Genomic DNA, 24852 nt, shown 5'->3' on the forward strand with positions numbered 1-24852 from the left:
AGTCCCCCAATAGTTCCCCCAATAGAAGGGGAAGGGTCAATGGGAAATCAGGCCCTGAGACTGACAGGCCCCTGGGACAATGGTCACCAACTGGTAGGGAACAAGTGAGAATTTGTTAATGAGTAAAATTCCTGGTGAAAATTGGCAAAGCTGTGGAGATTTTGAAAAGTTCCAGTGAATTTACACATGAAGATACAAACAGAGAGACAACTAGAGAGAAAGAGAACATCACAGACTGCACAGGCCCACACAGACATAAACAAAAAACAAACTCACACAGCGCCATATACACATAAGGGAAAGCCACACAAAACACAGAAAGAACAAATCCACACCAAAAAATACAGCAAAAGCCCACAACAGGAAAGCACAAAAACCACATACCAAAAGAATACGTAGCAAAAAACAATCTGCATGCAAAAGTCATACACACACCCACGCACACAAAACTGTGCATGGCATCCACAAAAATTACACAGGACTGTCATAGGTTTATTCCCCACTTTGAACTTTAGCTTTCACAAGATGGGGACCTGCATGGACTCCTCTAACATAAAATCCTAGTTTAGATCTGGTAAAGCTGCCACCAACCAAAAATATAGTGTTTTGGTACACTTTCCATTCCTTCCAAACCTTCCCTGGGAACACAGATCCAAGCTCCTTGAATCTTAACACAAAGGGAAATAATCCATTCCCCCCTCCCCTCTCCAAGTCCTTAGGAGAGATACCTGGATTCAAACTCCGTGAATCAAACAAAGAGAGATTCCCTATCCCCCTTCCTTTCCCCTAATCCTTGGGGAAAATACCTTGATTCAAATTCCTTGAATCAAACAAAGAGGGATTCACTTTTCCCCCCTCCCCTTCCCCTGAAAATCCAAACAAGGGAAGAAATTAATCAAGTTCTAAAAAGAAAAGATTTTATTAAAGAAAGAAAAAAAAGTACACTATCTCTGTATTACCAGGATGCAAAAATACAGGGTCTAACTTATAAACCTGGAGAGGCTTCCCCCCACCTCTTTTCTCAGAATAATCAAAGTAACAGCAAACAGAAATAAGGATATTTCTTCAGCAAACACACAATTGCAAATGCAGAAATTAATTTATAAGACTAATTCGCCTTTCTAATACTCATTATACTGAATAGAAGAAAACACTTCAGGAAACTTTGGAGAACTTGAAGAATATGTCTGGCCTCCCTTAAATCCAAGAAAGAACGACAATCCAAACAAAGGACACAAACAAAGCCTTCCCTCCACAGAAATTTGAAATTATCTTGTCCCTTGATTGGTCCTCTGGTCAGGTGTTCATCAGGTTATTGAGCTTGTTAACCCTTTACAGGTAAAAGAGACCTTAACCCTTAACTATCTGTTTATGACAAGGACCCACATGCACATCAACATGACAGACAACAAAAAACCCCAACATACAGAAAGCCAGGCAGGGTTTGAGTCTCACAGTGAAGAGGGTGAGCACACAGGTGGTTTGGGGAGCAAAGACTGAGGGGGAGTCGGGGGCAGTGCTCTGGGCTCTGCCTGACCCCTCCTGACACAGGCGGCTGGTGGAGAGCAGAGCCTGGTAGATCTGTGGAATCTGCCCTGCTCTCTGTAAAGCAAGGGGACCTCGGTGTCTTCTGAGCTGCACTTGTAGTTTTTGCAGGGCAAAATTATTGGCAGAAGCCATTTGCTTAAAGGAAACTAGTGCTGTAGGTGAGGTTTGAACTCACAACCTCAGCATGACTCCACTCAACACTGCTCTATAACTACTGGGCACTAACTCATTGCACCACTGGAGCCTGCTTTCAGTAGTTTGTCTCCATGTTTCATGGATGGATTAGCAGAGTGGGGGGGTTGCATTAGCTAAAACAAATCCGCATTAAAGGCTGCAGGATGGCAGCAGCAGAGGTGGGGAGCCTCTTTCCATGTGATAGAGCTGGTTCCCCCTTCCATTGCTGAGGGGAAGGTTGGTGCTTTGAGCCCACCCGGTGCTGGAATGTCCCATGGTTGAGATTAACGGGACTCTTGAGAAGGGAAGAAAAGGGAAGGGAAGTATTTTCTATCCCTGCCTAGCTCCATTGGTCTCCTGTGGCCCTTTCGGCTCTCTGCTCCCCTGTTGGGGAGATGCAGAGACAAGCCCCCATCTGGGTGAGTCACCGAGAGGCTGTGTCCCGTGGTGTGTGGGGGGGGAGAGGGGTAGGGGTGGGGTGGGATGGGGCTCAAGGGGAGAAGGTTGTGTGTGACAGTGTGGGGGGGAGGGGGAGGGTGTGTTCCTTAGGATAGAAATAATGGAAAACACAGGAGAAGTGACAGTGAAACCCCGTGTCTGAGTGTTATGACCCTGTGTGGTGCTGCCGTTCACCTTCCCCTCCTATGGTCTCATCTTTCATTGAATCCAGCATTTTTTCATCTGTCCTCACCACAGAGGTATCCCACATGCCTCAGCTACCGAGTGTCCCTCTTAGAGACGCCGAGGACTGGAACTGATTTCAGCTGCTGGACAGCTCTGCTAGGTCTTTATTCATTTGCACAGGAAAATGCTGAGTGTTTAAATTCATTTCAAACACCCTGCCCCCATTCAGCGAACTCCTGAAAATACTGGAGATGGGTCTGGAAATTGATTTTCATTGAAAAAGATTTTAAACGGAATCACTTGGATTGGAACTACAAACTTATTATCCTGCAGGGAAACATTCAACCACTGACCTACACTCACAACAGAGAGTGTCATGTATAGCCCAGAGCAGGAACAGTTTTTAACCTGGGGGTTAGTAAACTTTCTCTCTATACAAACACCAAAGCTTACAAACTCCCCACCCCCGCTCTGTGTCACCAGAGCACAACAACAGCTCTCCTTGGAGCACACACAGCTCCCCAGCTCCCTGCCCGTCAGTCTCTCCAGCATTGCTCCAATCCCTTAAAGCAGGGTCTCAACCGCACTTACCTTCGGGCCAGTGCCAGTCCTCCAGTCCTCCCAGTGGGCCAATAATGTCATTATACTGCCCAGAACCCGCCCCAAAACTCTGCCCCTCACCTGCCTAAGGCTCTGGGAGGGAGTTTGGGTGAGGGGAGGAGGTCTAGGGTGCAGGCCCTGGGCTGGGGATTGGGATGCAGGATGGGTGCAGGCTCTGGGGGGAGTTTGGGTGCAGAACGGGTGAGAGGCTGGTCTCTGGGTGGGTTTTTGGGGGGGGGTGGGGTTCTGGGGTGCAGGCTCGGGGATGGAGTTTGGGTGCTGGGTGCCGGCTCTGGGCGGGGGCAGGGGGTAGCGGGAACAGGAGGAGGGGTGGGGTTGCAGGCTCTGGGCGGAGCTTGGGGCAGGCGGGAGGGGTGTGTGGAAGGAGGAGGGTGCAGGCTGTGGGAGGGAGTTTGGGGCTGGGGGTATGGAGGAGAGAGTGCAGGCTGTGGGAGAGAATTGGGGCAGGGGTGTGTGAAGAGGGGAGCAGGCTCTGGGAGGGAGTTTGGGAGAGGGAAGAGGTATGTGGGGAGGGGCTGGCAGTGCAGGCTCTGGACGGGGTCAGGATGCAGCACTTACCAGAGGCTCCAAGGCAGGGTGGGCTGGGAGGCCTCCGTGTACTGCTGCCCCCAGACACCGCCCCCGAAGCGTCTCATTGGCTGCAAGGATTCAAAATTAGAATGAAATTACAGCAAGTTTTCAGCATAAATGAAGTCAAACCCTAAAGATTTCAGAACACAACTGCTACAAGGAGCCACGAGGGAAGCAATACAAAGTCAACCTTGTCTCAGAGACAGGCAGTTAAACAATTTCTCTTTTTTAAAGCAGCATAATCTCCCACAACGGACGGGCACTGTTCCCGGAGAAAGGTCCTGGAGAGGGTTTTCCTCGTTGGTGCCGGCCATCCACCTCCCCGAAAGGCGGGAGCTAGGTCAACGGAAGAATTCTTCCGACCAAGGCGCGGACTGATGTAGCCGTGCCGATTTACGTTCCCCGTGCAGACCAGGCCCGAGGGTCGGTGCGTGCTGAACAGTTAAGTCAAAACAGCTCCGTCCGTCAGAGGTGTGCAAAAGGGAAAACCCGCTCCTGGGCAACGCGGCCACGCCACCCTAACCCCCAGCGTAGCTAAGGGCATTCGGGGAGGCGGTGGGTGGGCCTAAAGCGACGGAAAGCCCTCCTCCAGCACGGGGTTGTGACAGCCTAGTCTCCGTAGCACAGACAGGGTGGCCACCAAGAGACAGGAACAGACAGCGAAAGCCAAAGCGGCCCCAGGGCAGGGGGCGAGGCTGCCTGTTGGACGAGGAGACCAGGTGGGACAGGCGTTTTGGACAGACCATCCTCCCGTCAAAGGAGGAAGAGCCTGAGAAGAAGGGCCGGGCAAGAAGCTACAAGCAGGGAAAGAGGCAGAGCAGGCAGGCAGGCAGCTCCCCTTAGAGCCCAGGAAGGCACCGGTCCAAGCCTCCCAAAAGCAGACTAGAGAGCAGATCAGCTGCAAAAGACCAGAGAAAGCCAAGAACACAGAGAGACCCAAGTAAAGTTTCAGAGCTGAGCTTTGCTTACAAGGAGGAACGTGTGACAAAGATACCTAGAAGTACAGGGCCTGTGGAAAAGAGCACTCCCAAAGACCCAGAATAACAACTGCTTTCCTAAGAATCTGCTTTGCAGCACACTAAGCCTAAACAGCCCACTGTCAGTTATCTATTGTTCAAACCAATCACCAGGGGAGAGCGCGAACACAGTCCCACACTATCACAAATTATGCAGTTGAGTTTCCCGCATTTGGGGAAATCGCAGGGGTCAGCACACCCACAGTGCAATGGATGAGCCTCACCCTGGGAAAACCACCTTTGTGATCACGGTATCTCCCCTGCCAGGTAAGTATGAGTTCCTGCTGCCTGGCCGCCGCCCGCCCTCGCTCGCCCCGCACTTATAACACAGGGGGCGGACCGCCGCGCCCCCACCGCCGGCCTCGCCCACACCGGCCCCCACTGCTGACAGCTGCCCCGACGCGGCCCCCGGAGACCGTCCCTTCCCCACGCCGAGCTCCCGGTGCCAAAGTCGGGCCCTGCCTGGCAGCCTGCGTCCGCTCCCACGATGCTCTGCTCGCACACAGATCTGCATACCTGCTCACGCGGCTCCGCCCCTCCGCTCGGGCCCCTCCCCCTGCCCGCCCGGGCCGCCGCTCTTGCGTGCTCAGCTCTTTCAGCTCAGATGGGTTGTAGTGCTCAGATCGAGTGCGACAGACCTTAACTTTGCCATGTGAGGGTCATTCTATCCCCATTACCTGGCTTGCTTATTTATACCTATGACTGTCTTTAACTGTTGTATGCGTGATGTACCCTCACTGCTTGCTGACTGTATCTTGAACTCACCCACAGTATACCCCACATTGGGGACATTGCACACTGTATAAGTTATGTGCTGTCCAATAACACACTTGATCTTAGCCATCCCCCTATACTCTGTATGTCACCCCTGATGACCAGTAACTGATATTACAAACTCTCTGTATTATCTATTCTTAAACATTTTCTAATAAACATTTAAAACTAAAATTGCCCTATACTCTGTATGTCACCCCCGATGACCAATATCTGACGTTTCAACTCTCTGTATCGTTCATTTTCAAATATTTTCTAATAAACTCTTAAATCTTGGCCTATCCAAGGCCGTGATCAAGTGTCTTGATGTTTTTGGTCTTTTGGCCTCGAGATGAAAACCTTGTCTGTGTCTTGGGAACCTTGAGGTAAAAAATTATCTAAGTTGTAGCGGGTCCCGTCCCGGGAAGCCAGGCCATCGGAGAGACGACGTGGCCCACCTGCTGCTAGGGAAAGAGTGCAGCTTGCATTTCGCTTCTCTCTCGCTCTCTCCCCACCGGAAGTTGGTCCAATACAAGAATGACCTCCCCTGCCTTGTCTCACGTCAGTTTCTCCTCAGGGCAGAAGGTCGGGTGTTGTCAGCCACTCTCCAGAAACTGGACGGTCACTCGATCCCTTTTGTTACCTGCCAAGTGAGGCTGAGTGCACTGGCAGGCAGCGCCGTTTGAAGAAGTGGAAGATTGGACAAATGACCAGGGAGGAGTATAAAAATATTGCTCAGGCACGCAGGAGTGAAATCAGGAAGGGCAACTCACGCTTGGAGTTGCAGCTAGCAAGAGATGTTAAGAGTAACAACAAGAAGGGTTTCTTCAGGGATGTTAGCAACAAGAAGAAAGTCAAGGAAAGTGTGGGCCTCTTACAGAATGAGGGAGGCGACCTAGTGACAGAGGATGTGGAAAAAGCTAATGTACTCAATGCTTCCCCACCCTCCCTTCGTGATTTTGTCTTCACGAACAAAATCAGCTCCCAGACTGCTGCTCTGGGCAGCACAGCATGGAGAGGAGGTGACCAGCCCTCTGTGGAGAAAGAAGTGCTTCGGGACTATTTAGAAAAGCTGGATGAGCACAAATCCATGGGGCTGGATGCGCTGCATCCGAGGGTGCTAAAGGAGTTGGCGGGTGTGATTGCAGAGCCACTGGTCATTATCTTTGAAAATTCATGGCCATTGGGGGAGGTCCCAAATGACTGGGAAAAGGCTAATATAGTGCCCATTTTTAAAAGAGGGAAGGAAGAAGGAGGATCCGGGGAACTATAGGCCAGTCAGCCTCACCTCAGTCCCTGGAAAAATCATGGAGCAGGTCCTCAAGGAATCAATTCTGAAGCACTTAGAGGAGAGGCAAGTGATCAGGAGCGGTCAGCATGGATTCAGCAAGGGCAAGTCACGCCTGACTAACCTAATTGCCTTCCGTGAGGAGAGAACTGGGTCTGTGGATGAGGGAAAAGCAATGGATGTGTTCTTCCTTGACTTTAGCAAAGTTTTTGATACGGTCTCCACAGTAATCATGTCGGCAAGTTCAAGAAGTTTGGGCTGGATGAATGGACTATAAGGTGGACTATAAGCTGGCTAGGTCCTCGGGCTCAACGGGTAGTGATCAATGGCTCCACGTCTAATTGGCAGCCGGTCTCAAGCGGCGTGCCCCAAGGCTCGGTCCTGGGGCCGGTTGTGTACAATATCTTCGTTAAGGATCTGGAGGATGGCGTGGACTGCACTCTCAGCAAGTTTGCAAATGTCGCTAAACTGGGAGGAGCGGTCGATACGCTGGAGGGTACGGCTAGGCTACAGAGGGACCTAGACAAATTGGAGGATTGGGCCGAAAGAAACCTGATGAGGTTCAACAAGGACAAGTGCCCAGTCCTGCACTTAGGACGGAAGAATCCCGTGCACTGCTCCAGACTAGGGACCGAATGGCTAGGCAGCAGTTCTGCAGAAAAGGACCTAGGGGTTACAGTGGACGAGAAGCTGGATAGGAGTCGACAGCATGCCCTTGTTGCCAAGAAGGCTAACGGCATTTTGGACTGTATACGTAGGGGCATTGCCAGCAGATCGAGGGAAGTGGTCGTTCCCTTCTCTTCGACGTTGGTGAGGCCTCATCTGGAGTACCGTGTCCGGTTTTGGGCCCCACACTGCAAGAAGGATGTGGAAAAACTGAAAAGAGTCCAGCATAGGGCAACAAAAGTGATTAGGGGGCTGGAAGACATGATTTATGAGGAGAGGCTGAGGGAACTGGGATTGTTTAGTCTGCAGAAGAGAAGAATGAGGGGGGAGTTGATCGCTGCTTTCAGCTACCTGAAAGGGGGTTCCAAAGAGGATGGATCTAGACTGTTCTCAGTGGCACCAGATGACAGAACGAGGAGCAATGGTCCCAAGTTGCAGTGGGGAAGGTTTAGGTTGGATCTTAGGAAAACCCTTTTCCACTAGGAGGGTGGTGAAGCACTGGAATGGGTTCCCTAGGGAGGTGGTGGAATCTCCTTCCTGAGAGGTTTTTAAGGTCAGCCTTGACAAAGCCCTGGCTGGGATGATTTAGTTGGGGATTGGGTTGGACTAGATGACCTCCTGAGGTCCCTTCCAACCCTGATATTCCATGATTTGAAGCTGTTCCCGTGTATCAAGGTGATCTGCAGCTCAGCGAACCCCAAGGATCTGAGCGAGGCGAGCTACTTTGCAGCAGAGGCAGACCAAGCAGCAGGTACAACACGGGGTCGCACCCCGGCCGGCAGATAGAATCTCATGTGCAAGATCCCGGCTCCTGTTCCTTTGCAAAGTGTGTGCGTTTGCTCCGGGTTTTAGCTGTGGGCCAAGTGCCCTCTAGCTTCTCGTCCGGGCTCCGTCCTCCATGCGCCTGGGCATCAGCGGGACTGTCTCAGGAGAGCAGCTGCCCCATCCCAATCTCCGCCCAGCCAGAGAAGGAGCAGAGGCAGCCCGGAGAAAAGACTCCTTTGAGCGCCAGAGACGGCCGGAGCATCTTATTTGCATAGCCACAGTGCATTGCGTGCAGCGAAGCGAGTCCCTGGTCGAGGGGCTGGTTTTGCTCCCTGTGTCCCCGGTTTCGATGATCCAACTCGGGCTGCCAATCGGTTCAATTCCATTTCCTCTGAAAGCTAGCGGGGTAGCGGGCTGGGAGAGTAGTCACCCTGACTTTTGGGAGCGTAGGCGGTTGCCCCGGCAGCGCCTCTGCCACTTGCTCTACATACTCTGCTTTCTTTTCAGTTCGTATAAATCTTTCGCCTTTTACTAAAGATTTCCGTGGAGAGGAATGTTGATGAGTTTGTACCCAATTTTTTAAGGCTTTGCTTTGGCAAGGCTGTTGCCTGCTGTAAGAAAAACAGAAGAGTGCTTCCTGAGCTGGTTTTACTGGCTGAAGCTTTTCTATAGTATGAAAAAAGTATAGTAGGGGGCACCTGGCATTGGCTGCTGTCAGCAGACAGGATACTGGGCTAGGTCTTTAACTTGGACGGGTAGCTGGGAAGACGGTCAATCAGACAGGACCCGTTCAACAAACCTTTTCATTTCCTTGTTATTGCCTGACTCCTTTAATTCTTTTCCTTTTCCTTATTTCCCAGCAGACCGACTAGCCACCAGATTTGGGTGCTAGCAGAGGGACCTGACGAGCTCCTTCTTTTGGGCAGCGTTGAACATGCCAGGGCACAGTCAGCTTCTGGATGCTCACCTGAATGTAACGCCTAGCTGTCACCTTTATTTCTGTTTCTTACCTCTTTTGGACCATCCATCTTTGGTCTGACCCGTAGGATCCCTGCATTAGGAGAGATGGCTAATTAATGAGCCCATAAACCTTGGAAATCAAATGAAACCTGAAGTCCGTAGAAGACCTCGAAAGGCCCTTGGGGGGTGGAGTGCGAGCTGAGGAAGAGTTCCCTGCACAGCTTACCTCTCCATTCTCGTTTTACTGTCCTGAGCGCAAAAGCCAGGAAGCAGCTCCGGGTAGGGAGGGGATACCATATGTGTGCAGTGGTTAGACAGGAAACAGCAAGGAACTGGACTCGTATGGAGTGAAACTGTAAGCATCTTCTGTATGCCTGATGACTGCAGGTTTGAGAGAGTTATGTGGGAAGTGGAGGCTTTCGGTGGGCTTTCAGAGGAAATGTAATGGAAAGGCAGCCGAAAGTGGAATCCCAGGTTTTTAAACAATCCTCCACTAACACACCAAACAGCTCAGGTCTAGTTACTCATTGAAAATTAGAATAAAGTTACAGCAAGATTTCATCATAAATGAAGTCAAACCCTAAAGATTTCAGAACACAACTGCTATAAGGAGCCACGAGGGAAGCAATACAAAGTCAACCTTGTCTCAGAGAAAGGCAGTTAAACAATTTCTCTTTTTTAAAGCAGCATAATCTCCCCAAACGGAAGGGCACTGTTCCTGGAGAAGGGTCCTGGAGAGGGTTTTCCTCGTTGGTGCCGGCCATCCACCTCCCCGAAAGGCGGGAGCTAGGTCGACGGAAGAATTCTTCCGACCAAGGCGCGGACTGATGTAGCCGCGCCGATTTACGTTCCCCGTGCAGCCCAGGCCCGAGGGTCGGTGCGTGCTGAACAGTTAAGTCAAAACAGCTCCGTCCGTCAGAGGTGTGCAAAAGGGAAAACCCGCTCCTGGGCGACACGGCCACGCCACCCTAACCCGCAGCGTAGCTAAAGGGCATTCGGGGAGGCGGTGGGTGGGCCTCAAGTGACGGAAAGCCCTCCTCCAGCACGGGGTTGTGACAGCCTAGTCTCCGTAGCACAGACAGGGTGGCCACCAAGAGACAGGAACAGACAGCGAAAGCCAAAGCCGCCCCAGGGCAGAGGGCGAGGCTGCCTGTTGGACGAGGAGACCAGGTGGGACAGGCGTTTTGGACAGGCCGTCCTCCCGTCAAAGGAGGAAGAGCCCGAGAAGAAGGGCCGGGCAAGAAGCTACAAGCAGGGAAAGAAGCAGAGCAGGCAGGCAGGCAGGCAGCTCCCCTTAGAGCCAAGGAAGGCACCGGTCCAAGCCCCCCAAAAGCAGACTAGAGAGCAGATCAGCTGTAAAAGACCAGGGAAAGCCAAGAACACAGAGAGACCCAAGTAAAGTTTCAGAGGTGAGCTTTGCTTACAAGGAGGAATGTGTGACAAAGATACCTAGAAGAACAGGGCCTGTGGAAAAGAGCACTCCCAAAGACCCAGAATAATAACTGCTTTCCTGAGAATCTGCTTTGAAGTACACTAAGCCTAAACAGCTCACTGTCAGTTTTCTGTTGTTCAAACCAATCATCAGGGGAGAGCGTGAACGCAGTCCCCCACTACCACAAATTATGCAGTTGAGTTTCCCACATTTGGGGAAATCGCAGGAGTCAGCACCCCTGCAGTGCAACGGATGAGCCTCACCCTGGGAAAACCACCTTCATGATCATGGCATCTCCCCTGCCAGGTAAGTATGAGTGCCTGCTTCCTGGCCGCCGCCCGCCCTTGCTCGCCCCACACTTATAATACACGGGGCGGACCGCCGCGCCCCCCCCCACCGCCGGCCTAGCCCACACCGGCCCCCACTGCCGACAGCTGCCCCGACGCGGCCCCTGGAGACCGTCCCTTCCCCACCCCGAGCTCCCGGTGCCAAAGTCAGGCCCTGCCTGGCAGCCTGCGTCCGCTCCCACGATGCTCTGCTCGCACACAGATCTGCATACCTGCTCACGCGGCTCCGCCCCTCCGCTCGGGCCCCTCCCCCTACCCACCCGGGCCGCCGCTCTTGCGTGCTCAGCTCTTTGAGCTCAGATGGGGTGTAGTGCTCAGATCGAGTGCGACAGACCTTAACTTTGCCATGTGAGGGTCATTCTATCCCCATTACCTGGCTTGCTTATTTATACGTATGACTGTCTTTAACTGTTGTATGCATGATGTACCCTCACTGCTTGCTGAAGGTATCTTGAACTCACCCACAGTATACCCCACATTGGGGACATTGCACACTGTATAAGTTATGTGCTGTCCAATACCAAAGTACTAGCATCCCCCTATACTCTGTATGTCACCCTTGATGACCAATAACTGATGTTACAAACTCTCTGTATTATCTATTCTTAAACATTTTCTAATAAACTTTTAAAACTAAAATTGCTCTATACTCTGTATGTCACCCCCGATGACCAATATCTGACGTTTCAACTCTCTGTATCATTCATTTTCAAATATTTTCTAATAAACACTTAAATCTTGCCTATCCAAAGCCGTGATCAAGTGTCTTGATGTTTTTGGTCTTTTGGCCTCAAGATGAAAACCTTGTCTGTGTCTTGTGAACCTTGAGGTAAAAAATTATCTAAGTTGTAGCGGGTCCCGTCCCGGGAAGCCAGGCCATCGGAGAGACGACGTGGCCCACCTGCTGCTAGGGAAAGAGTGCAGCTTGCATTTCGCTTCTCTCTCGCTCTCTCCCCACCGGAAGTTGGTCCAATACAAGAATGACCTCCCCTGCCTTGTCTCACGTCAGTTTCTCCTCAGGGCAGAAGGTCGGGTGTTGTCAGCCACTCTCCAGAAACTGGACGACCACTCGATCCCTTTTGTTACCTGCCAAGTGAGGCTGAGTGCATTGGCAGGCAGCGCCGTTTGAAGAAGTGGAAGATTGGACAAATGACCAGGGAGGAGTATAAAAATATTGCTCAGGCACGCAGGAGTGAAATCAGGAAGGGCAACTCACGCTTGGAGTTGCAGCTAGCAAGAGATGTTAAGAGTAACAACAAGAAGGGTTTCTTCAGGGATGTTAGCAACAAGAAGAAAGTCAAGGAAAGTGTGGGCCCCTTACAGAATTCGTGTACAGAATTCGTGCCCATGACTATCTGTAACCTGTTTGTATGAGTGATGTACCCTCACCGTTTACTTACTGTACCTTGAACTGAACCACCGTATACCCCGCATTGGGGACATGACAGACTATGTATATGTATGTGCTGTCTAACACCAAAACGTCAACATCCCCCCACAATCTGTATGTAACCCCCAATGACACAATAGCTGACACATCAAACACTTTGTATCGTTTATTTTAAATATTCTCTAATAAAATTTAAATCTGTTCTTATCAGTTTAATATCTGATATGTCCTTTATTTGAGGACTGTATATTAAATTGATTTTTGGAACAGGGAGTTGGAATAGGAGCTTGCTCCATCCGCTCCACGCATCAGCCTGGTATTGCAGTACTTCTGGGCACGGTGCACCTCCCCCAGGGAGAACATACTGGTTTAAAAAAAACAGATCAAAATTCTTTATGCTCTGTAAAGCTCTGTGCTTCTCGGCTCCTTGGAGCTAAGATCAAAAGCATAGTGTCTGTGCTTATCAGTTTCGGCTCTTTGAGCTCAAATGGGGTGAGTAGTCTCTTGGCCTATCCAAGGCCGTGATCAATTGTCTTGATATTATTGGTCTTTTGGCCTCGAGATGAAAACCTGGTCTGTGTCTTGGGAACCTTGAAGAAACATTATCTAAGTTGTATCTGGTAGGTCCTTTATTTGAGCTCAGGTCGAGTGCGACAGACCTTAACTTTGCCATGTGTGGGTCATTCTATCCCCATTACCTGGCTTGCTTATTTATACCTGTGACTGTCTTTAACTGTTGTATGCGTGATGTACCCTCACTGCTTGCTGACTGTATCTTGAACTCGCCCACAGTATACCCCACATTGGGGACATTGCACACTGTATAAGTTATGTGCTGTCCAATACCAAAGTACTAGCATCCCCCTATACTCTGTATGTCACCCCTGATGACCAATAACTGATGTTACAAACTCTCTGTATCATCTATTCTTAAACATTTTCTAATAAACATTTAAATCTATGCTGTCCAATACCAAAACGCTAATATCCCCCCACAACCTGTATGTTACCACCAATGACACGATAACTGACGCTTCAAACACTTTGTATCATTCATTTTCAAATATTCTCTAATAAACTTTAAATCTGTTCTTATCAGTTGAACATCTGATATGTCCTTTATTTGAGGACTGTATATTAAACTGATTTTTGAAACAGGGGGCTGGAATAGGAGCTTGCTCTGTCCACCCCATGCATTGACCTGGTATTGCAGTGCCTCCAGGACCGGTGGTGCCTCTCCTTCTGGGGAGAATCTTCTGGTTAGAAAAGCAGAAAGAATTTTACTGTAATGATGCCCCTTTAGAGCATATTTGTTCGAGTTGTTGAAAACAGATTGGAAACCCTTGTCTTCTTTACAATAAAATATTGTTATGTTTTCTTGGGGTCTAATGTTTTGTGAGGCTGTCGATAGATATGTGAGGTTCTTTGTCTTGCTAGAGGATTGTTTAAGGAGCTGGGATCCTTTTTTTCTGCGGCGAGTCTTTTCAACCGTTAGTATGAGGGATGAAGGCTTTCCGGGCTGTTGGGGAGATGGTTGGTTGGTTGGTTGTTTTGTTTGAACGCACAGGCAGAGACGGCGCTGTTTAAAGCTGCTCCCGTGCATCAGGTCAGGTTAGCTGCAGCTCACCGAACCCCGAGGATCTCAGGTAAGCTACTTTGTAGCAGAGGCAGACCAAGCAGCAGGTACAATGCCGGGTCGCACCCCGGCTGGCAGATACAATCTCAATGACCGAGAGACGTTGTCCGTTGGACCGTATGAACTCGAACCGTAAACTCACTGAACGTTAAATCTCACCAAATGAGGGTCAACCCAGCCCCATCATCGTATCCACTCGTTATACTCCACACCTGAACATAGCCGTCATATGAACAACCTACCCTCCTATCTCAGTGTCTGTACGTTGACCCGTTAACCTTTTACTCCCAATCGGGGCTATGGCAGATGATGTATTCCTTACGCCACCTGATCTTAAACTGAATTTTGCACCCCCTCGACAATCTGTACGTTATTCCCTGACCACCAGAAACTTCTACGCCTAAACTCTGTGGCCTACACTTTTAAAAACAAACAAACAAACAAATGAAAAAAAAAACCCATCATCTTAGTAAAACCAGAGGCTACCAGGAGGTTCAACCCGCTGCTCACTGCAGGACCGATCCCCCACTAAAGGGCCCCCCTCTGGGGTTGAGCTTGCAACCCTGGGTTTAGCAGGCTAATGCTCAAGCCCCCGAGCTACCCCTCCCCCCTACGTTGACACTTGCTCGCGATCCCGGCTCCTGCCCCTTTGCAAGGTGTGTGCGTCTGCTCCTGGGTTTTAAGCCTGCTAACCCAGCGGGGCCCGATTGCCCTCTGGCTTCCCGCCCGGCTCCCTCCGCCATGCGCCTGGGCGTCAGCGGGACTGTCTCAGGAGAGCAGCTTTCCCCCTCCCCCGCATCCCAATCTCCGCCCAGCTGGGGAACGCAGCCCTGAGAAAAGACTCCTTTGAGCGCTGGAGGCCGGCGGGGAACTCTCATTTCCATACCCACGGTGCACTGCGTGCAGCGAAGCGAGTCGCTGCTCAAGGGGCTGGTTTTGCTCCCAATGTCCCCGGTTCCCATGAGCCAATTTGGCATTTAAATCGGTTCAATTAAATTTCCTCTAAAAGGGAGAGGTTTAGTGGGGCTGTCGGTGTAGTTACTCCGAGTTGAGCGGAAGGCGCCTTTCCCCTGGCAGTGCCTCTGCAGGTTGCTCTGGTTTCTCTTCAGATGGTATAAATCTTTTGTCTCCCTCTGCTTCCCCGCTCCCGAAAAGCACAAGCACAGCTTTTCCTGGAGAGTAACCGTTATGCGTTTCCGCCCCAGTTTTGTGAGATTGTTATTTCATGTCGTGGGAAGAAAGCAGAATGGGGGTCGGACTTTTGCACCTTGAACAGAGCGGTGGTGTGTGTTTCCTTGACTAGCTGCTGCCTGTTTGTGGCTGGGAGGCAACCCTTACCGATGATGGCAGGGGGACAGCTCTCTCTTGTGTTCTGCAGTGATGCTGCAATTTTTTGTTGTGCCCCTCCCCTGCTGCAAGCCAGGCAGGCAGGCTTGGTGGCCCGCGGAGGTGGGTCGAGCCCAGGTTTCCTTTGGCAGACGCCTGGTTGAGAACCGGTGCTGTATCTTATAGGGATCTTAGTCATCTCTTGTCTAAGCTGACAAGCCCTAATGTCTGTAGTCTCGTCTCATACTTTGGAAGCCTGCTATTTACCCCTTTCAGTTGTAAAAACTGACTCTTGATTCCTACCCTTTCTTTCCTATCTGCTAACCAGTTACTGATCCATGAGAGGGAGGGGCTTGAGCCGTCTGGAGTAGCTCGTGACTGTGAGTGGCAACCTCAGGGCAGACTGTTGAGAAGCAGGGCACAACCCCCAAAATGGTTGTACGTTCTAGACTGAGATTTCACCAAGTGTCAGATACTGGATGATGTGCCTTTTATGACTTTTTAAACCCAAACTTGCGATTTGGGGATAATTTAAGCATTCTGTGCAGAGGACTAGAAATACTTTTATTAACCTGTAGTTTAGATCATTTTAACATTCGCTGGAATCACAGTTTTAAATCTGTTCTTATCACTTTAATAACTGATACTTCCTCTATCTCAGGACTAGCTATTACACTGATTTTTTGGAATAGGAGACGGAATAGCAGCTTCCTCCATCCACTGCACACAGCGCCCCGTTATTGCGGCACTGAACCTCCAGGAACGGTGGGCCTCCCTATGGGGAGAATATCGTGGTTGAAGAGCAGCGAAGAAAAGTCGTGTTGTCTGTGTTACCATTTGGTTTGTACTAAGAGTATGGTTTCGAGTCATCTGTGACTCTTTCATCAGTTATTAGTTACATCTTATGATTAAGCCTCTGAGCTGAAAGGCTGCTCTTGCAGATTTTACTTTGTCGTTGTTTGTAGGTCAGTTAAACAGCTGCTTTCTTAGTCTATTCTGTGTAGGTTCTTAAACTGCTCTCTTTAGTATACCTTCCAGAATTAATGGCATGGTTTGGCTCGTTCTTTCCCTCGTCTCCCCACAGAAGAGAAAATTTCCATCCCTTTTCCCATTGGGAAAATGCCACCCTCTTAACCTAGGAAACAGTCTCTATAAATGTTTTGCCCAGACGAGGGCTACTTCATAGGAGCAGAAGAGGAGGAAGGTTGTGGCCCTTTGAGTCACATTCCTAGCGTGACTCAAGGACAATAATTAAAGAAAAAACGAGTGGCGGGGGTATGAGCGGCCTCGGGGCAGCAGGTCAGTGGGTGGGTTTTTGTGGAAAGGAGGAGCGTACAGGGAACTGTCTCTTTTTTTCTTTCTTTTTTTTTTTTTAACAGAATTGTGTGTTAAGGGTTCTTGCTTTGAATTCTTCCACTGGAGTCATTTTAGGGAAGTGAGCCTCACTTAGAGTTACCTCGCTACGGTGTTCGTTGCGTGGCTGAGTGCTCGCCCCGGCGAGGTAGAAAGCGGTGGGGGCAGGGGGTGTGCGCGTGCCGCAAAGCCCGAGCATCACTTCTCGGCTCTTTGAGCTAAGATCAAGCTGGGTATGGAGCGAAGATCGGCGAGAGCCAGGAGTTCTGGTACCGCGGATCGGGACGGAAGACAACACCATCGTCAGCCCTGGAGCCAGAGGCATGCTGGAGAAGACCCTGAAGGCCGCCGTCCACGCGCTCTACGTGGACACCCTGAAGAAAAAACCTGACCAGGGCAAGGCCTTCGAGGTGACCAGCAAGTGGGACTCCAGCAACCACTTCCTCCCCGCAGGCAGCTTCACCCGATTCGCCGACTGGCGGTTCATACACCGCGCCCGGCTGAACTGCGTCCCTCTCAACGGAGCCGTCCGCCACGGGAACCGGGACAAACGCTGCCGGAAGTGTGGCTACGCCATGGAGACCTTGCCGCACGTCCTATGCAGCTGCAAGCCCCATGCCAGAGCCTGGCAGCTGCGCCACAACGCCGTCCAGGACCGCCTGGTGAAGGCCATCGCCCCGCACCTGGGAAAGATCGCCGTCAACCGCGCCATTCCTGGCACCGACAGCACGCTGCGCCCGGACATCGTCGTCACGGACGAGGATCGGAAAAAGATCATCCTCGTCGACGTGACGATCCCGTTCGAAAACAGGACCCCGGCCTTCCGCGAGGCCCGATCCCGCAAGCTTGAGAAATACGCCCCCTTGGCGGACACCTTGCGGTCAAAGGGCTACGAGGTCTGCACCGAGGCCCTGATTGTGGGGGCCCTGGGCGCCTGGGACCCTTGCAACGAACGTGTGCTTCGGACCTGTGGGGTGGGCCGTCGTTACGCACAGCTCATGAGACGCTTAATGGTCTCGGACACTATTCGCTGGTCCAGAGACATTTACACAGAGCACATCACCGGCCACCGCCAATATCAGGAATGAGCGGGCGTGACTCTGTGCACACGATGGGGGGACGAGACCCCTGGACCCCCCCGTCGGACTCTATCCCCTAAGCCCCGAACCCACCAAACTGTACTCCACCATATGAGGGTCGTCCCAACCCCATTACTCAGCCTGCTTATTCGTGCCCATAACTATCTGTAACCTGTTTGTATGAGTGATGTACCCTCACCGTTTACTTGCCTGTACCTTGAACTGACCCACCGTATACCCCGCATTGGGGACATGACAGACTATGTATATGTATGTGCTGCCTAACACCAAAACGTTAACATCCCCCCACAATCTGTATGTAACCCCCAATGACACAATAACTGACACATCAAACACTTTGTATCGTTTATTATAAACATTCTCTAATAAAATTTAAATCTGTTCTTATCAGTTTAATCTCTTTTAATATGAGATTTCATACTGAGGGGACCTGACTATGTCTCAAGGGACAGACCCTGTGGCCCCTGCACTACAGCCCGGGGAACCAAGCCCTGTTCAGAAGCATTCTGCTGCCCTGCACAGGCTCCCAGCTATAGTAGCCCCTAGGATTCCAGGAACATGCCGAGCCAGGAAGTCCGAGGACCGAGGTGCTGTCGGAAGGAGCTCCCGTATCCCAAAACCGATGGAGCGAGACCCCGCCACGTGGTGGAGCAGGCGCCATGCTCCCCAGCCACCAGTGGACAGCACCGCTATCTGCTTGCCGCCAGATAAACTCCCATCTGCTCATCAGCAACCACAGCCTGAGAAGCCTGTTCCTGAGGACCAGCAGCTGAAAGGAAGCATCCCTGACGACCGGCAGCTGCAAGGAGCCCACCCCACTGCAGAGCGCCATCTGGAGGAACCTACAGCCTCACCATCTCTAACACCAGCTGGAGCCCATTCCCGCCCGCCTCAACTGCCGGAGGAGACGCCCACGGACCAACCGCTACTCCTCATGGGTAAGTGCCCCACTGCACCCCAGCCCCGGCCCCTGCTGGGGGACCCCCCCACAGCCCCCCTCCCAGGAGCTGCCTGCACTGCGCTGCTGCTGCAGGGGTTGCCTGAGGAGCCCCACCGCGTGCTCCGGCCACTGCCAGAGACGCGGAAGAGTCCCTGCTGCAAGCCCCGCCACGTGTCCCAGCTGCTGCTGCCCGGGGATCCCAGCCCCACGCCCCGGCTGCCGCGCGGCCAGATCGCTGCTCCCGATCCCCTGGGGGACTCCTGCCCCGCGCCCCGGCGGCTGCCCGATCGGCCCGGGGAGCCCCTCGGCGTGCCTCCGCTGCCGCTGCCCTGGGATCTCAGCCCCACGCCCCGGCTGCCGCCGCCTGATCGCCCCGGGCAGCCCCTCAGCGTGCCTCCGCCGCGGCTGCCCGGGGATATCCGCCGGCCGCTGCCGAGCCGCCCGAGATCCCAGCCCCAGCCCGGCGGCCGCTACCGGAGCCGCCCGGGATCCCAGCCCCACGCCCGGCGGCCGCTGCCAGAGCCGCCCGGGATCCCAGCCCACGCCCGGCGGCCGCCGCCTGATCGCCCGGCGGCCCCAGGGTGCCTCCGCGCGGCTGCCGGGGATCTCGGCCGCCACTGCCGGAGCCGCCCGGGATCCCAGCCCCACGCCCGGCGGCCGCTGCCGGAGCCGCCCGGGATCGGCCCCACGCCCGGCGACCGCTGCCCGAGCTGCCGGGGGTTCCCAGCCCCACGTCCCGCATGCCACCGCTGCGTGGACTGCCCAGGGACTCCTGTGCCCTGCCCCGGCGGCCACTGCCTGAGCTGCCGGGAGATCCCGGCCCCGCACCCCGGCTGCCGCCGCCTGATTGGCCCGGGGAGCCCCTTGGCGTGCCTCCGCCGCCGCTGCCCAGGGATCCCAGCCCCATACCCCGGCGGCCGCTGCCTGAGCCGCCCGGGGATCCCAGCCCCATCCCTCGGCGGCCGCTGCCTGAGCCGCCCGGGGATCCCAGCCCCGCGCCCCGGCTGCCGCCGCCGCTTGGGCTGCCAGGAGACTCCTGTCCCCTGCCCCGGCAGCCGCTGCCCGAGCCGCTGGGGGATCCCAGCTCCACGCCCCGGCTGCCGCTGCCCGGGGCTCTAGGGGACTCCTGCCCCGCGTCCCGGCTGTCGGCTTCGCTCCGGCAGCCTGAGGTGCATGGCCACGTGCTCCAGCCGCTAACGGCTGAGCTGCCGGGGGATCCCTGCCCCAGGCCCCAGCCGCCTGTGCGGTCTGGGGAGCCCCGCTACGTGCTCTGGCCGGAGCTGCCAGGGGATCCCTGCCCCACGCCCCAGCTACCGCTGTCGGAGGGGCTCTGCCGCAAGTTTTCCCCTTTTTTCCCCGTTTTTCCCCTTTTCCCACCACCCCGGCAGGCGGCTGCTGCGGGAGAACACGAGGGAGGCTCTGGGGGCGCTGGGCAGCGCTGTGTGTGTGGCTGTCAGGGGAAAGAGCCGAGGCTCCCGACTCGACCTGCCATTGACTCGCGTGGCTCTGCGCGCTGTCAGCCGGGGCGGGGCGGGCCAGGCCGCAGACGTGACTCAGGCTTGGGCCGCATGGCCGTGCTTTCCTGACGAGGCATGAGGCAGGCCAAGAGCTTTGCACAGCGTACAGGGAAGTGGGAGGGAGGTGTCTTTGAGCCGGCCTGTCTCCTCCGCTTCTCCCTTGCCACTTGGGCGGAGGCGGGAAGGGAGCGAAATGTTCCCGGCTGAAAGTTTTTGTGCTCGGCTTTGAGGATTAAGCCTGAGCCTCCGGCACGGCTGCTGGCAGATGGGTTTCTGAATGGCATCCAGCCTGCTCTTTGGACCACCAGCTGAAAGCACTGAGGCCAAGAGGCAGCAAAATGGGACCTTTGAGGCTCCCCCCACAGGCCTCGGGGAAATCAAAGAAGTAGCACAGGCTTAGCTCCGTCCGTGGGTGGGCTCAAACCACCATCATTTTAATTAACAGCCCAACGCGCTGACCCCTTGCATCACAGAGACACAGACAAGTAAGGCTGTATTGAGCACAAAAGTCAGGAATCAGCTCAGGGTTCGGTATAGCACATGTATGCAGTGGTTAGCCAAGCAACAGCAAGGAACTGGACTGTTATGGAGCGAAAGTTCTGTGGGAATGAACCGAAAAGAGCACCGGGGCTGTGGTACAGTGCTCGCATACACTTTCTTTGGCCTGTTTTGCTGGAAGTGTTAGCAGAGCGAGATTGTTAGTTACAGGTTAGTGGGTGGGTTTCTGCAAATCCTGGACTCTGGGACCAGAGCAGGGGGGGGAACAACTTTTGTGGCAGACGCACCATCTCTGCAACCAACATTTGCTACCTCACTCCATAACACTACCCCCAGAGCAGCCTTTTACCTCTCAGGGCCAAAATATACCATGAAAGAGATGACATGGCATAAGCTTAGGGCAAGTGATTTTAACACTGCAGCACTAACAACAATTCTAAAAAATTTAAAATTGCTTCTGTCTTTCCACACCTGGAATAGCAAATGCAAGAACAAAACATACATCCATTTCTATCTCCCACAACTTTTTGCCGTTTGGAACCCAGACCCCTTAATGGTGAGTACTTTTCAGGCGAGGGTTAAGCTCTCGGGCCTCAAATGCCAGGTACAGTTACTCTGTCCTTGATGCAAACTAAACAGGAAAATACACTTGATTACCCCTGCTTCCTCTCCCACAATGCTCTGCTCGCACACATGCTCACGTGCCTCTGGCCCTCCAGTCAGGCCCCTCCCGCTGCCTGCCTGCCTGGCCCGGTGCACTCCCCTGGCCAGCCCGGGCTCTTCGGCGCTGAGAGCCTGGCTGACAGCCCCACCAGGGGCCCTTGCCGAAGTGCTGCCTGGTCCCTGCTGGGGCCTCTGCTGGGCCCGCTGTCCGCGGCAGGCGGACGGGCGGCTGCGTCAGGGGCTGCAGCCCAGCTCAGAAAAGGAGGGGGCCAGACAAAGCTGGAACCTGATTTCAAGAACACTTCAGTGATGCCTGAGAGTCCTAGCCAGGTCCAGTCCCAGGAATGATCAAACCTGAGATTTAAATCGGTTCAATTAAATGCTCTGCCGGTGCCCCTGACTCCCTGCCCGCAGCCCCTGCTATCCCAGCCCTGAGCTACCAGTCAGCGCTCTGCCTGTGCCTCTCACTCCCAGACCACAGCTCTGGCTTGTCGCTGGGGCGCTGGGCAATGCGGTGGAAGTGCGCGATACACAGCCAGTCCGGATTCTGCGGGAGTTTCCTTTCTCTGAGCAGGCTGTCTGCAGGGCAAGAAGCTTATGAAGCTTCAACCTTCCTAGGTCTGACCCTTGAGCATTCAGTATCCCTGTCCCACCAGCCGCATCCTGCTGTGCGACCGCACATGGCTAAGCAAAGAGAATGAACCCCAAATCCCCCCTGTGCTTTGGGAGCCAGGTTTGCTGTGGGAATTCTGTAGTTCAGATGACTTCACACCTGGGCATTGTGATTCTCTGGCATTAGGGCATTACTGTGCTGATGGCTGAGTGATTAAGGCGTTGGAGTCAAAATCCAATAGGGTTCCCCTGCGCAGGTTGGAATCTTGCTCACAACGAGGCCTATGTTTTAGCCAGTCTCTCACCGGGACAATACCTCTGTACAACCCCCTGAGACACTCTCAATTCTCTTCCCACCCCAAGTAAATCTTGTTCTGCTCCTTTCATAGAGATCCCTGGGACACCACCTCACACTGTGTCCCCGAGGGGTCCGGCAAACTCTAAGCACCTGATCCGTCTGCTACTCACCTGGTGCCCTATAGATCAGCCATAGCCCTGGTTCTGCTCCTCTCTCTAGAGTGCAAAAGGAGCCAAGTCAGCGACTCCATGGGAGCCATTTCCCCACAGGAAGTGCATTGAGTGCCCCTGTGGTGCTGGGGGGCTGGTGCTGCTGCTGCCTGTGGGGCTGGCAGGGGGGCTGATGTCTGCACAGACTCTCAGCTGCCAGGCCGGAGGGGGCACTTGGGACCTTACCAGACTGGCTCAGTGAAGACGGGGGCTTGACAGAGCAATACAGACGCTCTCCAGAGCACGGAGCAGCATCCGCCGATGCAGCCAGGCAATGAGCATTTCTCACAGCCTGGAGCCGAGGGGGAGGCGGCAGCTGCTGTTCCAGCTCCTCGGGGACAGGCCCTGTCAGCCAACAGCCACTTCTTACTCCCCACAGCTAAGGGCGTCAGGTTCCTCCGGTGGGGGTGTGGAGCAGCCATTCGTTTTCCTGTTCGCACTCCTCTGCGGTGTGAAAATTGGGGAAGGGAGGCAGAAGCTCCACTTCCCTCCCGAAATGACGCCCAGTGGGGGAAGCCAGGACAATAGGGTGGGGCGGCAAGTGGTGGCCAGACTCTTGCTGCCAGGGTGTAGTCTAGCTCTGGGTCCAGCTCAACTTCCTCCCTGTGCCACTGGCCCCCAGTCCCCTTCCACCACCAGGTCAACCCGGGCACTAGGGCAGGAACTGGGTGAGGCAGCAAATCAAGTCAAGCTGAGCAAGGCAGGCAAAAGTGAGTCTTGTCTTCATGGGCCACTCACAATGACGTCCTTTTTGTGTGCAACTGCTGCAAAAAACTCCCGGAAAGAGAAGCAACAGGCCAAAATGCTCCTACATAGCTGCCAAAGTAGCTCAGTTGGGAGCGTATTGGGCTGAAGATCTAAGGGTTGTTTGTTCAATCCCAGACTTCAGCAGGTCCTTTCATCCCTTTTTGTACAATGGTGGTTTGTCTTCTGGGAGCACAGGGGTGCCTGCACTCCAAGGTGAGTCTCTGAGCTTGGGCTCTGCAATAGGAAAAAAAACTGTGTGCTGCTGGCCTCACCTTTTCCAATGAGGGATGGGAGCTGTCTCTCCTACATGAGTTATTGGTGGACCCAAGGTGGCAGGAAGAAAGTGAGGCAGGGTGGCCCTCAGGAATAGTGCCAGAGATGGTGCTGGGCAGGGATTGGGGATGAAAAGTCCTCTGTGCAGCTGAGCAAGGGCAGTGCCCTGGAAGGGGCATCTGTGAAAATGGCCATTTGGAAGGTGGAAGGGATTTGGGGGCCCAGGAGGAGGCACTTGATGTTCATTGCCTTGGAGCAGCTGGGCTTGGACATGGTGGGTGTTCAGGAAATGCACATTAACAAGTCTAGGGTAGCTTGATGGGCAGAGGGTGATTGGTGGAAGGGCCCATCTCTCTGGTCCTCCAGGCCAGGGAAGAATGATGGGGTTGGAGTCTTGTTCTTCACATTCATGGTGCGAGTACAGAAGGTGCTGGAGCTCCAACCAGGGAGGGCATTACTAGTTGGCTTTGTGCTCTGTAGCACTGGTTATGGCTATATTAGTGTGTATGGTCCCCAGTTAAGGCGTGAAAGGAAAGTTCTATGAAGGAACTGGCTCCCTTCCTCTAGACTGTTTGGTGTTGATCAGGATTTCAATTCCCTGACCCAGGGCAGAGGATATTGGAAGCTGAACATCCAGAGCTTGCAAGATAAAGGAGCAGGGGGGGAGGCCTGGTGGTGTTGGCAGAACGGAAAAGCATCAGAGGGGGATTGGTGGGAGTCGGTGAGGGAGGAGTTGGCGGCTTTGTTGTGGCAGTCGGGCAAACACCACAACATTTAAGAAACCAATGGTGCCAAGTCCTGCAGCGTCGCCTGTGGGATTTCCACAAGAGCATCCAGGCAGGGGAGCCAGTCAGCGTGTGACTGTACGACCGGATCAAGCGACAGTTGCCCGAGTTCCAGGAGATTAGGCTGCAGCTGGCTGATATGAGTGGGAGCACTGAGTGAAGGGAGGGGTGGCCTCCCCTGACATTTTTGTGGCCTGCAGGGAATGGAGACAAAGCAGGGGGATGCAGGGACTCAGGGCAGGACCCAGAGATCTGGTAGAGCAGGACCACAGTCGCTGGAGGAGGAGAGAGAGTCCTGCGAGAGGAAGCCGCTGGTGGGAAGCAATAAGTGCAGAGTGCAAACCAGCCAGCTGAGAGTCACAGGGGTCTAGAAAATGAAACAGCAGCTGGTCCCATGGTGTAATGGGCAGCACTCAGGACTCTGAATCCTGGAATCTGAGTTCAAATCTCAGTAGGACCTGCTGGAGATATGTTAGCTTGCTGCAAAGCCCTGGAGCTCAATGTGCTTGGCTACCCTCTCTCAGGGTGAACTAGAGTGAATTTTTTCCCTCCTGCTGGGTGACTGATGGCCACTGGAGATAGGTATTTGGTCTGGCTGGTTCAATGGGCTGGCGGCTATAGGTTGGGGTCCTAGAACTTAACAGTCTGGCTAGAGAGTCCTGTGATTTGACCATATGGTTGTTTCTCACTGCTTCACCTGAAGTCCTCAACTTTGGTCCCTGCAGCTGCCACACTTTTCCT

At 53.5% G+C, this 24852-nt stretch overlaps 1 protein-coding gene and 6 non-coding genes across 7 annotated transcripts in view; 5 read left to right on the forward strand and 2 right to left on the reverse strand.

Moving 5' to 3' along the window:
* Positions 1-24852, forward strand: part of LOC120375373 (zinc finger protein 850-like) — a 477476-nt gene that overhangs the window by 263223 nt on the left and 189401 nt on the right. The gene's annotated exons all lie outside the window — the stretch shown is intronic.
* On the reverse strand, positions 4665-4828 carry LOC120376221. Its single transcript, XR_005587126.1, has one exon. It is a non-coding gene; the product is annotated as a U1 spliceosomal RNA (small nuclear RNA).
* On the forward strand, positions 8513-8628 carry LOC120376001. Its single transcript, XR_005586928.1, has one exon. It is a non-coding gene; the product is annotated as a U5 spliceosomal RNA (small nuclear RNA).
* LOC120376246 lies at positions 10568-10731 on the reverse strand. Its single transcript, XR_005587150.1, has one exon. It is a non-coding gene; the product is annotated as a U1 spliceosomal RNA (small nuclear RNA).
* LOC120376401 lies at positions 12320-12504 on the forward strand. Its single transcript, XR_005587282.1, has one exon. It is a non-coding gene; the product is annotated as a U2 spliceosomal RNA (small nuclear RNA).
* LOC120376439 lies at positions 13206-13392 on the forward strand. The gene has a single exon (XR_005587317.1). It is a non-coding gene; the product is annotated as a U2 spliceosomal RNA (small nuclear RNA).
* Positions 15700-15892, forward strand: LOC120376513. Its single transcript, XR_005587376.1, has one exon. It is a non-coding gene; the product is annotated as a U2 spliceosomal RNA (small nuclear RNA).

The sequence above is a fragment of the Mauremys reevesii genome, linkage group 12 (genome assembly GCF_016161935.1).
Source record: "Mauremys reevesii isolate NIE-2019 linkage group 12, ASM1616193v1, whole genome shotgun sequence".
In the NCBI taxonomy this organism is placed as follows: Eukaryota; Metazoa; Chordata; order Testudines; family Geoemydidae; genus Mauremys; species Mauremys reevesii.